Genomic DNA, 13,718 nt, shown 5'->3' with positions numbered 1-13,718 from the left:
CAGGAACACACTGTACACTAATTTAATTTGTATTGTAGTGAATCTGATATTATCAAATTGTTGCACGGAAGATCGATTATTTGTGCAACAATATGACTTTTATGTACAGTGAGGGTTGGAATAATCAAATCGATGTCCTTCCCTGAAATCGATTGGACAGCGCAACGTGACGATTCGGGACAACCGGCCAATACTGCGAGCGCGCACGTTATCCGCGAGACTCCCACCAGCACATCAGTGGCATGGAACGCTTTCTCGCGCCCCAACAATAGAGTGGTAAGTACCATTATCATAGACTATAATGGGGATGTTGTCTTGCGAATAAACGTAATTTCGCAGCCGCTGCTTTGGAAAGAACATCTTTGTCGCATATGGGTAAAAGTGAGGGATATTCTCTTTGTGTTACGAAACCTGCAGTGAGCTTCACCGGACCAAGTTTAATGCCAATTTCACCAGCATACACCCCGAGATTCCCTTTGGAAAAAAGGTGCCTGGATTCGTCTCCGCCGCCGCCTCTTCCAACAGGAGTACATTTGATATCAGAGACAGGACAATCATGGATCCGACCCGGGGATTTAAATTCTTGGACACAGTGGCACGCTCTGCTGCTCAGTAAGGATGGAAAGAAAATAAGAGGAATTTTGACAAACGTATCAGGTAATATTCTGAACACTGTACTGAAGTCACATTTTATTTTATTTTTTACTTGAAATGTGACTTTAGTAGCGTCACGTTAACGTTATTGCGTGTCAGCACAGCAACAACTGAATTTAAAACCGAGTCACCATGTTGTAACATATTAGACTTAAACTGTAGCTGCCTGTCTAGTAACGGTGCTGGTAATTCAACACTGCCTGCCCATTACTGACTAACCACATTAACCCAAGTACACAGGTGACAAATGTGGCAGCGCTGACAACGTTAGGACTCAAAAGTGGTCTAAATCATTAAAAGTACCAATCGTATGTTTATTAGTGAGTAGATAAACCACAAATGCGTAACGGGACGGCTTGAAATGTGATAAATTGCGAGGCTCCACATCTGCAGGAGCTCCCGCGCAGCAGCGTCTTGGCACATTCAGTCTTACAGGAATATCATGTTGGTGAGAAACCGGAGAGCAAATATTTGCACTGCTCCGCACATTACCTAACGTTATAGCATCATGCCACGTATCTCACTCATCCTTCAAGGTTTTTTTAATGTGCAGCTGGGTTGTGGAGTTCCAGGTTTGTGTACAGTGTGATTAGGCGAACCGCTGGTATCTGCACGACGTGATTTAATTTTCCCACTCAGAATGCTTTGACTTGACTCCGAGAGGATAGGGGCTGGGGTCTATTCCAGCCAGCTTGGTTTGCAGTCATGGGGGATGGTAGCCTTCAACCCAGGGAAAATCATGCTTTGTGAAATTCGAAACCTTCTTTGTACTTGTGCAGTAAGAAGTGGGCATAAGGAACAGCGTCTTGTGACTGCTGTGATCCGCTTTTATATGGTGACAGCTCGAAGATATTCTATGCATTGCATGATGGTGCTGTAAGGTATGGGGCTTACATTAAGCCCACCATATTTTCTGCAGCCTGTCCATTTAAACCCAGCCAGTATATAGTCTTAGGATGCTGCAGGGAACACTTTTCTCTACAGTGAAGCAAGGAACAAATTTCATAGTTTGCCCCTCAAAAGACAATAAGAAGTTAAGTAAGAGCAGCCGGTAGTGGAAATTTGTGTTAAGATCTGTGGTTGCTGATGAATGGATCAGCTGCAGAACCATTGATAAAAGTCTGTGTGCGCTGCTGTGCTTGCTGCTTTTGACAGTAGATTAATGGGGCCAGTGTGAGCCTCTGCTGTATTGAAATGACATTCAAATGAAATGATAATACACAAGAGACTCAAACAAGGGCTAAGTGTGGTGTGGATGTAGTAGCGACTGCATGTGATGCGTACGAGCTGAAAGATTTTACTTATTTGTTGACTTTCTAATGAGGTAAAAATTACTTTCCTTCGAGTCAGGTCTTTATTGTCTCACACAAAGAAATTCTTCAAGTCTAGACACCATGCCAACATCAACAAACGGAAAGGGCTGATTCTTAAAACTATAGTTTGCTCAGTAAACCCACACTGTCTGGACCATGACCTAATGAATTGCAGAGAAGTCACATTTGATTAGAAGTCACATTTGATTTTTAATTTTAACAAATACATTTTTGATACATAGAATCTGTGCTAAATGTGCAGACTTTCCAGACAAGCCTAGATCATTTATATAGAAAATATATAGGTGACTGTAAATGAAAGCAGCTCCGACTCCTTCGACAAAATAGTCTGAGGGCCTTGCAGCTGTTAAATGCATCAGTCTGCAACAGTGGCATCCAAACTATCACATGACAGGAGTGGAAGCTATAGCCTAAGTTTCACGACAACTCAGAGGGAACATATGCATACACAACACAGCTGCCATATAGGCTGAATATAAAGTTGCCTTCAAGAGTCCCTCCCTAAAATGACATTTACAGAACCGGTGATTAAATTCACCCTCGCTCACCTCGGGATCGGCTGTGTGCTGAAGTATGCCTGCTGTGGTCACCACATCACCGCTATTGTTTCGTTTGAGGCAAGTTTCCCTAGTGGATTACGTCCTGGTCTTTTGTTTTTATACTTGCAGATAAACCTTAAACACAGGTGAAGGGTCCATCCGTATAAACTACTCTTTGATACATCAGTTTATGTAATAGTGCTCAGTTTCCCAGATAAATGACCTCTCCTACAGGTGTATTCCCAGAATAGATCAGAACATATTGCCGTGGTTTTATCTGATGCCGTTTGTGAACTCTGCTGCGAAGGATGACGTCCCTACACAGTTTGCAGTTCTCATGTTTTCCTCTGTGTTTCAGAGGCCCTCGTGATCGCAGAGCCTTGGCATGCCTCCTGTGGAGGCTTTTGGACCTCTCTTATTTGTTGACATTGCTCTGATCCTTTGCCAGTCCCTTGCTTTCTCGTGCTAGAAGAATATCTCTCTTTATGTAGTTCTCTTTTGTTTTTCTTTCCAGAGGTGGAGGAGGGCGATAGGAGGACACACAGAATAACATACGGCATAATGAAACTGTGTATAGAGAGAGAAAGAAACAGGGATGACAGTAAAATGAGTGATGGCTGCCTGGCACGAGGAGGAGGTGGGAAGAAGGTGGCCCAGGGGTTCTGGGAAAGGCAGAGAGAGAGAAATCTATGTGTGTGCGCAATGTGCTACGCCCCTTTACGTGCCGTTTACTGGAGCCACAGACAGACCTCCTATCTCCCAGCTGTTAGGATGCTCCAAAGGCTCCAACACACAGCAGCTATTGTTCTTCCTCTTGGCCAGGCCCACAGCTATATAATACTGCTTCTGTCCCTGGTCTGAACTGGCCTGACAGAGGGACACCGGGGCCCAGTTAGTCTGTCTTGACTGACGTTCCTTGTGTCTTAGTGCCGCTGCCTCCGCCACCTCCTCCACTGCTTTGTCCATATATCTGTCCACCCTTGGTTGAGAATTTTTTTTGCTCTCTCAGCGACCATGTCTCTCCTCATTTCTTTTCCCTTTTTCTTTTTTAACCCACTTTCTCGATTCCATATACTGTCCTCATTCTCTTTCTTGCACGTTACCATCACTCATCTTCTCTGCAGCTCCAGGGATAGGAGTTGTCATAGTGTGCCTAACCTTATGACAAGAGATTTTGTGTTACAGCAGATATTATTTGCCAAAACCTATTACTTTTTTTTATTGCTTTCTCTGGAACAAAGCTGGACACTAAAGTTAATTATATTGGGTGCAAATTAAATTGAAAAAAAACCCCACTTTTTTAAGGGCCATTTATTTTTCTCTGACCACAGATCACCATCATTTGATGGAATTTTCCATTTTCCGGGAAAATAATTTGTCATCTATCCATACAATATCATACAGGAAAGTGTTGCTTTATCTCATCTAGCCTACCTGTAAAGCCTTCCCACTGTCACTGTTTATCCACCTAATCTTTTTTCTTCACTCCCTTATAGTTGCCATTCTGACTCTTTCAGCCTCTTTGTTTCATTCTTTCACTGTCATCCAGGGTCTCTCAGCAAGTTGACAGGATATCTCTGAAATAGACCTGTCTGATTGTGTGTCTGCCACTGCCAACAGGGCAAAAACACAAAAGCTTCTCTGAGTATAGCACCGCTCCTACTCAACTACAGAAACTGAGCTTCATCTCCATATCTCTTCTGTCATTTCTGTCTTCCCCCTCTCTCTCACTCTGTTTCAAGTTGAAAGTACCACCGTTAGTTATTTTCAGTCTTTTTCTCAGACTTCTCTGTCACTTGCTTTGGTGTTTTTTCAGTTTGCCAATATACCTAAACAGCAGGTCCTTACTGTGATGCAGCACCTCTGCTGCAAACTAGTTAGACCACAGCTGCTGTGTACATACACGAGTTCTGTCACTCATCACCAGAACACTTTAGGCTCTGGTGTGTTTTAGAAAGGATTTGTGTTGCTTTTATAATGTTCACGGCAGTAGTGTTTCACATGGGCCAGTTGAAGCTTGGCAATTTGAAATGGTATGCTCCTGCTTTCCAGCTTTAAAATGACATGTTTGGGGTGAGAACATTGGTGTCATTACAAAGGTTGGGTATTGTTTCAATTTTATCGATTCTGATTCTACTTATCCAGTCTCTGTTCTGATGCCAACCCCTTCACCACAAATCATGTCAGCGCTCCGTAACATTCATCCACTTTCTCCTTGCTCATCTTCCCCTTCATGGCTAAAGTGAAAGGAGTTTCTGTACTAGAAGGGTGTCCCTGGGGACTTGTATCTAAGAAAAATATATATTGGAATAATTTGCAGGCATCATTAGTTGACCTTCAATATAAAACAGAATGTCAGCTCATCTGTATTTTTGTACCTCAGCTTGAGATGTTGCTACTGTTAGCGTTAGTGGTGTCAATGGTGTCATTGTAGCTGGGACACCCCAACACAATGGATATGGTGTATTCCTTCAGATTCACGCCGTGTTTAAGTAAATGCTTTGTCATATTGGAGCTGCTTCCTCATCGTTCTCTTTTTTTATTTTTTTGTTAATGAAGCTAAGCCAAACTTTTGAGTGTTTGCTGCGGTCCGCTATGGTCCAGCAATGTAAACAGAAGTATTCTCTTCTCACATGCTTTGTTACATACTGCGTAACAAATGACGTGATGTTAGGTCCTCATTGCAGGTCCTGGCAATTTAACTTTTACGGACAGTAAAGGGCTTACTTCAGGTCAATCAGGAGTACGCCAGAAATGAAAAATGAGAAAGTTAGGAACTGTTAAGCATATTCGAAATGCATGTGTCTTAAAGAATCCACAGTTCTTGGAAATTTGGTACAAATTTCAACTTGCAACAGGTTCTTGATACCCAACCCTATTTATCACATGTAGTTCAGAGCTGATAACACTGCTAAAACAGAAAGAAAGGTTAGGGGGGAAAACTGGACTTTCTCCTCATGGGCTAATAGCTGTTTCCTATAAACTGGATAAAAAAAAAAAAAAAAAGCCCTCACGGCTTGTCAGACAGTAATAGCCAGGTATTTGGAAACGAAGCACCGTGGTGTCCTGTGACTGACCCAGCTTATTGTCTCAGCTGCAAGCTGATGAACTACACAATGGGATAAACCATGGGCTGTTGAGACCACTCCCCTGGTGTCATGTGAATGTTTTGGATGGTAAATGTAGTCTGATCCCTTTTATCAGCACAATGTAGCCTTGGTGTGCACCAGGAGTGAATCAGATACAGGGTTCTCTTCAGAAGCTGTTGGCCCAAGCACTGACAGTGGGCGTGTGTGCCACAGTGTATTTGTGTGCGTACAATCTGTCCATGGTTAGGGTATTCTTAGTGTTTATATTAGCAAAGAAATAACACTGTAATGTATCTGCCCTTTTAGGTCACAGCTTTTATGTCCTGTGCATAATCTAGCTGCCAATTGACTTCAGAATGGTCTCTGCAGATGCACTCAGCATGTGTGTATTTGACTAGATTTGATTATGCAAAGTTTGCAAACTCCATGATGGGCAATGCGACATACAGTCTATCTTTCTCTCTCCCTCTCTTTGAACATGCATGCACTCTATTCCTCTCCCTTGATTTCTGTCTGCCTCTGTTCAGCCCCCTCTTTCCTCTCGTTCACTGATGGGTTCTTGTTGAGCTGGCCGATGCCCTGATCGTCGTGGTGATGTGTGATGATTGATGCAGTCTAGAGAAAGGGGAGGCGAGGCACGTTTATTATCCCGTCCGCAGCTTGAATCCCTCGTGTCGGGACTTCAGACGTCCATATTCAATTACAGACACGCTGCATTTTCATTAGGATTTTCATAAGCACTCATTTTTCTTCTCAGTTCGTCTCCTTGCACTGGGAAGGAGTAGCAAGGAAGAGGTAGACAGTGAGGGATTGGATGAAGTAGAAAATTAGAGATGCAATGGGCTTTTCTTTCAGGCACATAATGCACCACGCAATTTATTTTGTTCATATCTAGCTGTGGTTGCACCATCATCACTCCTATCATCTTTGTCTGTCATAAACTGTGTTTAAAAAAAAAAAAATAGAAATGTTATAAAAATAATCTTTAAAAGAGGAACAAAGCAATGCAAAGCAAGAGAAGGGCAAGAAGGGAAGGAGCCTCTTAGTGTCGTGGTGTGTTTGTCCACAGTTTCACAGCAGGGGTGCCTGTGCACACAGGCAACTGCTGCCTTCAATTAGGAGTCAATATTAGGCCGTTCATTTACAGCTCACAGCAAGGATCCAGCTCTGCTTTGGATTTGCATGAGGCCCGAGCACAAGGCTTGTCTGACTTGTGCTGGATAAAAGCCCAGCAGAGGCCGCGAGTTGACGCTTCTCTCCCATTTCAGACGGGGGCGATCGGAAGTGGCCTTCTTTTGGTCTTTGATGGTTAGCAGGAAATGCCAGAATCACTTAAATCCTCAGAAAGAGAACCTACTACAGCACAGCAATCACTTTATCAGTGTTATCAGTGCTTTTACGGCAATCCTGGAGATGCACCAGGACAAATTATTTTGCTGCAGAGCAGGGGTCAGATAGAGGTTAAGAAATTCTTACTGGTGAAGTGGAGGGAGGTTGTGGCTCAGTTCATCCTCCTCCATTCAGTGGTTTGCCAGAGGAAACAAAAAGACATGGGGTGGTGGTATAGTGATATGATGAAATCAAAGGCTATCTCTCTCGTCAAGTCATAGGAAATGACACAAACTGAGATACAGCAGTCCCTTACATAACTGTTATTTCTTTATAGACACATGCCCACAGCTTGAGTGTGTCGTGGCCACTATTATGTAAGAACGGCCAAAAATGCTTATGTCTAATTACAATCTTAAACTTTCACAAATGTATGTTGATCCTGAGATCTATCAGTCTATAGAGTCTCTCTCAGCTCTGGCGGTGTCTTTAGGCATCGTCTCCTCACCCTCGATCTGGAGCAGTGGTACATCAGTGTGTGTCTACTCGTGTGTATGCATGAGATCACACGCATGTCCCTCTGCCTCTTTTATTAAGCATTAGCGCTGTTGACTGTGTAGCTAGTCAGCGAGCTATAACTGTGTACCATCTATAGCTGGGAACCATCATCCTCTTGACGTAGCGAATAGCCACGGCACTGTTTTTATGAACCGCAACACTGCTGGCTATTGACTTGCCCAACATAGTTAGCTTCGGCTGCAGGACACTAAAATGCAAAAAGGACTACCACACAGAGCTCAGTGCTGTGGCAGAGAGAGTGTAATGCTGACTTGTAATTTGAGTATGTACTTGTAGCTGCAATATGTAATGTCTTCCTAGTTATTGTGTCATGTATCCGTTTGCATGGTAGACTGTGGTGAAGCACTAGAAATTGATACTTTAATACTGAGAAATGTTAATTTATTTTGTGTGGTTGGCTTGACCTGACTGGTTGACAGTTTCATTGCTGTCTAACTATATCACTTAAGTGCATTTTGTATTTGCATTCATGTTACTTGGCATGTTGATGGCTTTATGTTTTTTCTAAATAACACCAGTCATTGGTCTTTGGGAAATCCAGCAGAGTGCTCAATCAAACACACTAATACGCTCTCCTGTTATTTGTGCAGTCTTTCCATCAGTGCATAAGGAGAGAGTTGCACTTCACTGACTACATGCAGGGTGCTCCTCAGGTGACAGGTGTGCAGGCTGGTGCAACAGTGTGACAAATAACACAGACATCTGCAGGCGCAAAATCTGAAACAAGGAGAAAGGCTTTGTAAATCTGGCCCTGACTGCCCATGTGCTGCAGATGTACATTGACCGCCCTGAAATGTGCTAAATGAAAACACATTTTATATTTTATGATAAAGCTTTCCAGCCTCCTTATTGGCCTATTAAAGTGACAGGTGTATATTGAAATTCAATAACACGATCTAGATATCAACATTTACTGATGATCAATTATTTAGAGGCAATCACAGAAGCAGCGTGCTGTGAAAGTAGTGCAGCATGAGTCCTGTGAACAGCAGCAGATGGACTGCAGTAATAACGAGGCTGTAGTGGCAGGTAATGTTATTCAAGGCTTATTTAGGTCCTTCAGCAAACCAAGATGCCGACAGATGATAGGGCACGGAACGATTGGGCAGGGGTGTCTCTGATCTTTAAATTAGGTGAGAATTTTTGATTGATCGTGTTGTTTTTGCACGCGTGTGTGTGTGTGTGTGTGTGTGCGTGTCTTAGCCCCTGTTTACACCTGTCATTTGCATGCGTTCTGGGTGATCCGATCACAAGTGCAGAGCTTGAAGTGCATCAGTTCGCACCTGGCATTAGAAAGCATCTCGAGTGACAGCTTGTGATCGGATCTCACTTCCCCGCTCAATATGCAAATAAACACACATCATTTCCATTTACAAAGGTGGTGGTGTTTTTAAACCTGAATTTGATATGCTCTGTATTTTTATATATTTCTAGTCTTTTCAACCAAGTGCTTTTACACAACATCGCATTCACCATTCACACACATTCATACACTGTGTCTAAGTGCTCAAACAAAAACTAACATTCACACACAGGAGCAATTCGACATGCAGCCTGGAGGAGCCGGGGATTGAACCGCCGACCTTCTGATTAACAGGCAACCCACTATTTTAAATAAATTATTGAGCTGGCTAGCTATGTGCTTTTATTTTGGCAGAGGACAACGGGTTTGCGGAGGCGACCACCACTGGGTCTTGGCTGCATTCACACCTGTACCTACCTGTCCACTAGGGCTGAACGATTTGCGGAAAAAATCAAATTTTTCTGCCAGATAATGTATTGCAATTGCGATTCTATTTGTGATTTTTTTAAAAAAAATTTTTTATTACGTTTAGTTGAAGTTCAATATTCACTGCAGTCTATTTTTGACAGAAGCCGCGTCAAAAAGCACAGAGCAGACTACCGGGAAGGAAGTCAGACAGAAAGGCATAGAGAGTCCGGTCAATTTTCAAAATGAAACACTCCGTTGCAGACTCCAGATTGTGTATCAACAATACACAAAGTTAAGTTACGATTTAACTACGTAGCTTACTTAACCATTGTAGAAGCACAAAAATCAAGGACAACTGAACAAATCAACAAAATCAGAACAACTCAGCAAAGTCAGGCAGGCAAAACGCTCTTATTCTGAAATGTGGGAAATGCAACAACGGAATTAATTTGTAACTGCATGAAAACGGGTCAGATGCACTGTATAATTAACATCACGATTAGCTAATTGCGTTCTTTGAAATCGCAATTTCGATTTGAAAACGATTAATCGTTCAGCCCTACAGTCCACTTTTGATCGGATCGCCCAAGATGCATGTTATTGCCTGGTGTAAACAGGGCCTTTGTGTGTCTTAATCACTCCTAGTTATCTAAATGTCAGATCAGTGCTTGTAGTTAAATGAGCTTGGCGTGAGCTGCCTGGAGGAAAACCATCCTCCTCCAACTTAACAGTAAAGCAGCAGCCCACATGGGTCCATCCTGCGGTGTAGGATAGGGTCAGAGGTCATTTCACTATTGTGTATGTGTGTGTGGTTATATAAATGTTCGTGGCGACTTGGGGCAAGAGCCTGGTTTGTGCAGCTAACCCTCAGGAGGACAGATAGGTGCTGACAGACAGGCCTGGCCTCACTGCTGGGACCACTGCCTCTGCTGCTGCACTCTGCATTCTTTACTAGCTCCCTGTGTGTTTAATCTCTCTCTCTTTTTACTCTGTCTCACATCCTCCCCTCTCCCACTATCTGTTTCTTTCGTGTCTATATACCATATTCCTCTCCTTCCTACGTCCTACTTTACATAAGCCGGGGCTGCGCAGACTGCTTCCAGTGAGGCTAATGATGACTTCCAGTTTCGTGGTCAACCTAATGTCTTGAGGCTTGACCAGATTTATTTATTTATTTATTTTAATGCGGCTCTACAGTGAGTTCAAACAAAGGTAACATTACAGTGGAATAGTAGAAGCAGAAGGAGTGGGGCAGTTGTTTACCAGGCCAGATGTTGCCTAGAGCATCAAATTACATTTTCCAAATGCAGCATGAATAAAAGACAGAAGAGAGAATGAAAATCTTTGCAGGTTCATTTCTTTGCCTTTTCATTTCATCCTGTTTGTCTAATGACACTAAAGATTTGTTTACATATTGCTACTGAATTACCACCAGTGTTCTTATTCTGCAGGAGTGACTGGCCTCAGTGCTATCATCAGCAGTTACACACTTACTTGTTAAGCTGTTTCTTTCTTGTATTTTACTTAAACTTTACTTAAACCTCTCAGCTTCAGGTCATTGAAATGCTGTTTGAACAATGGCTACAGGTTTACGAAGCTACAAAGTGTCTAAAATTATTTTTATTACACGCAAATCCCCAAACTGTGCTTACTGAAGAGTTACAGAAGACACATGTTTTTCCAGCCCTTGACTGGGGTCTACTCAAAAGTTTCCTGGAGTTTGAAGACGTTTTAGTGAAGAGCGGGCCTAAGTGGTTAGATATTTGAGTTCTGAATCAGGCAAAGAGGCAAACTTTTTGTATCTATATCCGGTCAGTATCTGCAGCTACTTCAATACTTGTGAGATGAAGGGCTCTCCTGTGTGGGGAACAGGAAGAGATGGACTGTGAGCAAGCTGAGTAGGTGTTTATCTAATTGCAACAGGACTGAGAGAGCTATTGGTTGCAACTGTGACAGACAAGGGCATGATGACTCACATATCCTTACACACACACACACACACACACACACACACACACACACACACACACACACACACACACACACACACACACACACACACACACACACACGCACACACACACGGGTGCAGTGATGAGTGGGATGACAGGCAAGCCAAAGTCTGACTGACCAGGATAGATAACAAGGAATCGTGTGGGAGCAGTGATAACAACTGCTGTGGATTCTGTCTCTCTTTTAGGCTCACACACACTAGACTCACTTACTTAAGAGAAGGCTAGGGGCTTGAAATATGCCCACTGATAAGAGGAAAAATAGAGGCAAACAAGGGGAGAGAATAGGGGAGCGAGAGCCTTTGTACCTGCAGGAAGAATTGGATTTGCTTCCCTTTCAAGATGTGTCGATTGGAGACCAGCAGAGAGCCTTACAGCCCAACACAAGAGGGAGAAAAGGGACTGAGAGGTGCTTTTGTCTGCATCCTCTCTGTCCCGTTGTCACCCATATCGCCTTCACCAGAGACAAGAGACAAGACACTGCATTGCTGCTTGATCTCATGATCAAATCTATATGGACCGGCTGAATGTGTGTGTTTGTGTGTCAGCTGTGTGTGGATGGAGGGACGTATTGTGTCTCGATTGTGATCCTCTGGACTAGCAAACACACGGTACTCTCCATCTAAATATAGCGAATTGAATCATGCAGACACCTTAAGTAACAGTCCTCCTCAAGGGGGGGGGCAGGCACTGTGAATCAGTGTCTTTACCATTGTTCGATATAATGGACAATAAGTGGATGGCCAAGGCCTTAATTGAGTCAATCTTCTATAGTGGTGTTAATACAAGCCTGTTAGACCACATTTTGTCTTCTTTAGCTCCCCATCGCTGCTTAGAGATTCACTCTTTCCTCCCACCCCGGCTCTCTTCATTTGTATGCAGAAAATGTTCACCCACTATTTTGCCCTGGCAGTGGTAGTTTTAAGCACAGCCGTCAGGACTATGTGTGGGTACATGGGGTGGACGGTGGTGTGGGGGTCACATGATGCCTGCAGCTGACCTTTTGACGACTAATGAGCATGCTGTTTCTATGACGACATGCTGGCTTGTCACTTAAACTTAACTTGCCGCATTATGTCCCATTAGAAAAGGTTCCCTTCAGCTGAGTGTAGTTGAATCACTTTAGACTTGATCAAACCAGAACTCTGTCGTCCCAGTGGTCAGCCCCGCTGTTCTGTACCTGCTGGCACGGCCTCAGGCCTCCTCACAGCAAGGGCACCTTTGCTAACCATCACCACCCTGCTCTGCCAGCGCTTTGTTCCCAGTACTGTCCCTCTTGCACAGACACAGACTGTGACACTGCACACAAACTCAAGAGACAGCCTTTGAGAGGTTTGCATAGCTGCCCTGGGCACTGTCTGATTGGTCCAGTTTATCCCACAAACTGTCCGTGCTAACCCGGTTGTCTCTCTTTCTCACATATCCACCCCTCAGCTGCTGCCAAGTTGTTTAATCTGTCGTTTGGGTGTAATTGCCCCTGCTCTAAAATCATTGTTTTAAGAAACATAAGGGGGGGGGGGGGGGGTGATGGGTTCAGCAAGTAAAATGTTTGATTTAAGATTTAAAAACATAAGAATCCTAACATCTTTATAGACTGGATCATTTTCAGTTGATTTTTCATTTGTCTCTTGATGCACTGATTGTTTTGATTTTAAAGAAATTAAATAGATAGAAGTCCTCATTTTTGAAGTTTGGAGTGACAATGTACAGTGAAAACAAAAAAGGTTAATTGATAGTCGTCAGTTTCTATTAAGATTTATTTATTTATTGCCTGTGTTTACACATTTTCTTCTTTGCAAGAGGCAGCGGTACATGAGAGTCTCAAATACAAGCTATTTCACCAGACGTTAAAACCACTCTTCTCATTCTGACCATGATGTATACTTAGATGTAGATCAAAGGAACTTGATTTAAGAACAATTCATCTGCAGTGTGCTGAATTTGCGCCTTGAGATTCATAGAGGGGTGGTGAAATGGCGAAAATGAAAAGGTACATAAGGGCACTTCAGATGTGGAAAAGCAGGGTGCAGCATCTTGTGATTCATGTCTCTTTACACTCACCGTCTAATTGCTTTTGACATGTTCCCCTCTGGGTTATTTACAGAAATCAGATGAATATGAATCAGTACATCACAGTGCATTGTACACTACAGAATCACAATACCCACTGTATTGCAACAGATTGTAAAATTGCAGCATCAGTGAGCTCCTGCTCTCCAGTAGAAAGGCTCTCTCATTTGTTAACCTGACTCTCTGCCCTGAAACACAGAGCCCCTGGTGTGGATTGATCTCAATGAGAGAAGATGGTCCCTCTCTCTATTTCCCCTGATGCCACCCATGCTGCTTTTTATTTATTTATTTATTTTTATGTGCCTCAAGCTGCTGCTCTCTTTCTTCCTTTCTGTCTCTCTCTCTTGGAAAACTTTAACATGAACTACAATCTGAAGGTCTTCTTGAGATTTAAAACTCCT

At 43.1% G+C, this 13,718-nt stretch overlaps 1 protein-coding gene across 5 annotated transcripts in view; it reads left to right on the top strand.

The window, feature by feature from the left end:
- The first annotated feature begins 203 nt into the window (after nucleotides 1–203).
- Nucleotides 204–13,718, top strand: part of wasf1 (WASP family member 1) — a 62,151-nt gene continuing 48,636 nt past the window's right edge. For 3 of the 5 annotated variants that reach the window (XM_038726856.1, XM_038726852.1, XM_038726858.1), the window contains exons 1-2: nucleotides 204–276; nucleotides 418–657. The gene's annotated coding sequence lies outside the window, so the exon portion shown is untranslated. Of the gene's footprint in view, nucleotides 277–364; nucleotides 658–13,718 lie in introns of those variants that run through there. The other 2 variants (XM_038726855.1, XM_038726854.1) reach the window with 2 other exon arrangements.

This window comes from Micropterus salmoides, unplaced genomic scaffold (genome assembly GCF_014851395.1).
Source record: "Micropterus salmoides isolate LMB-PRFRI ecotype aquatic unplaced genomic scaffold, ASM1485139v1 Ms_hic_scaffold_18, whole genome shotgun sequence".
In the NCBI taxonomy this organism is placed as follows: Eukaryota; Metazoa; Chordata; class Actinopteri; order Centrarchiformes; family Centrarchidae; genus Micropterus; species Micropterus salmoides.
The sequence above is the reverse complement of the archived record's forward strand: the minus strand, read 5'-3'. Positions and strand labels throughout refer to the sequence as shown.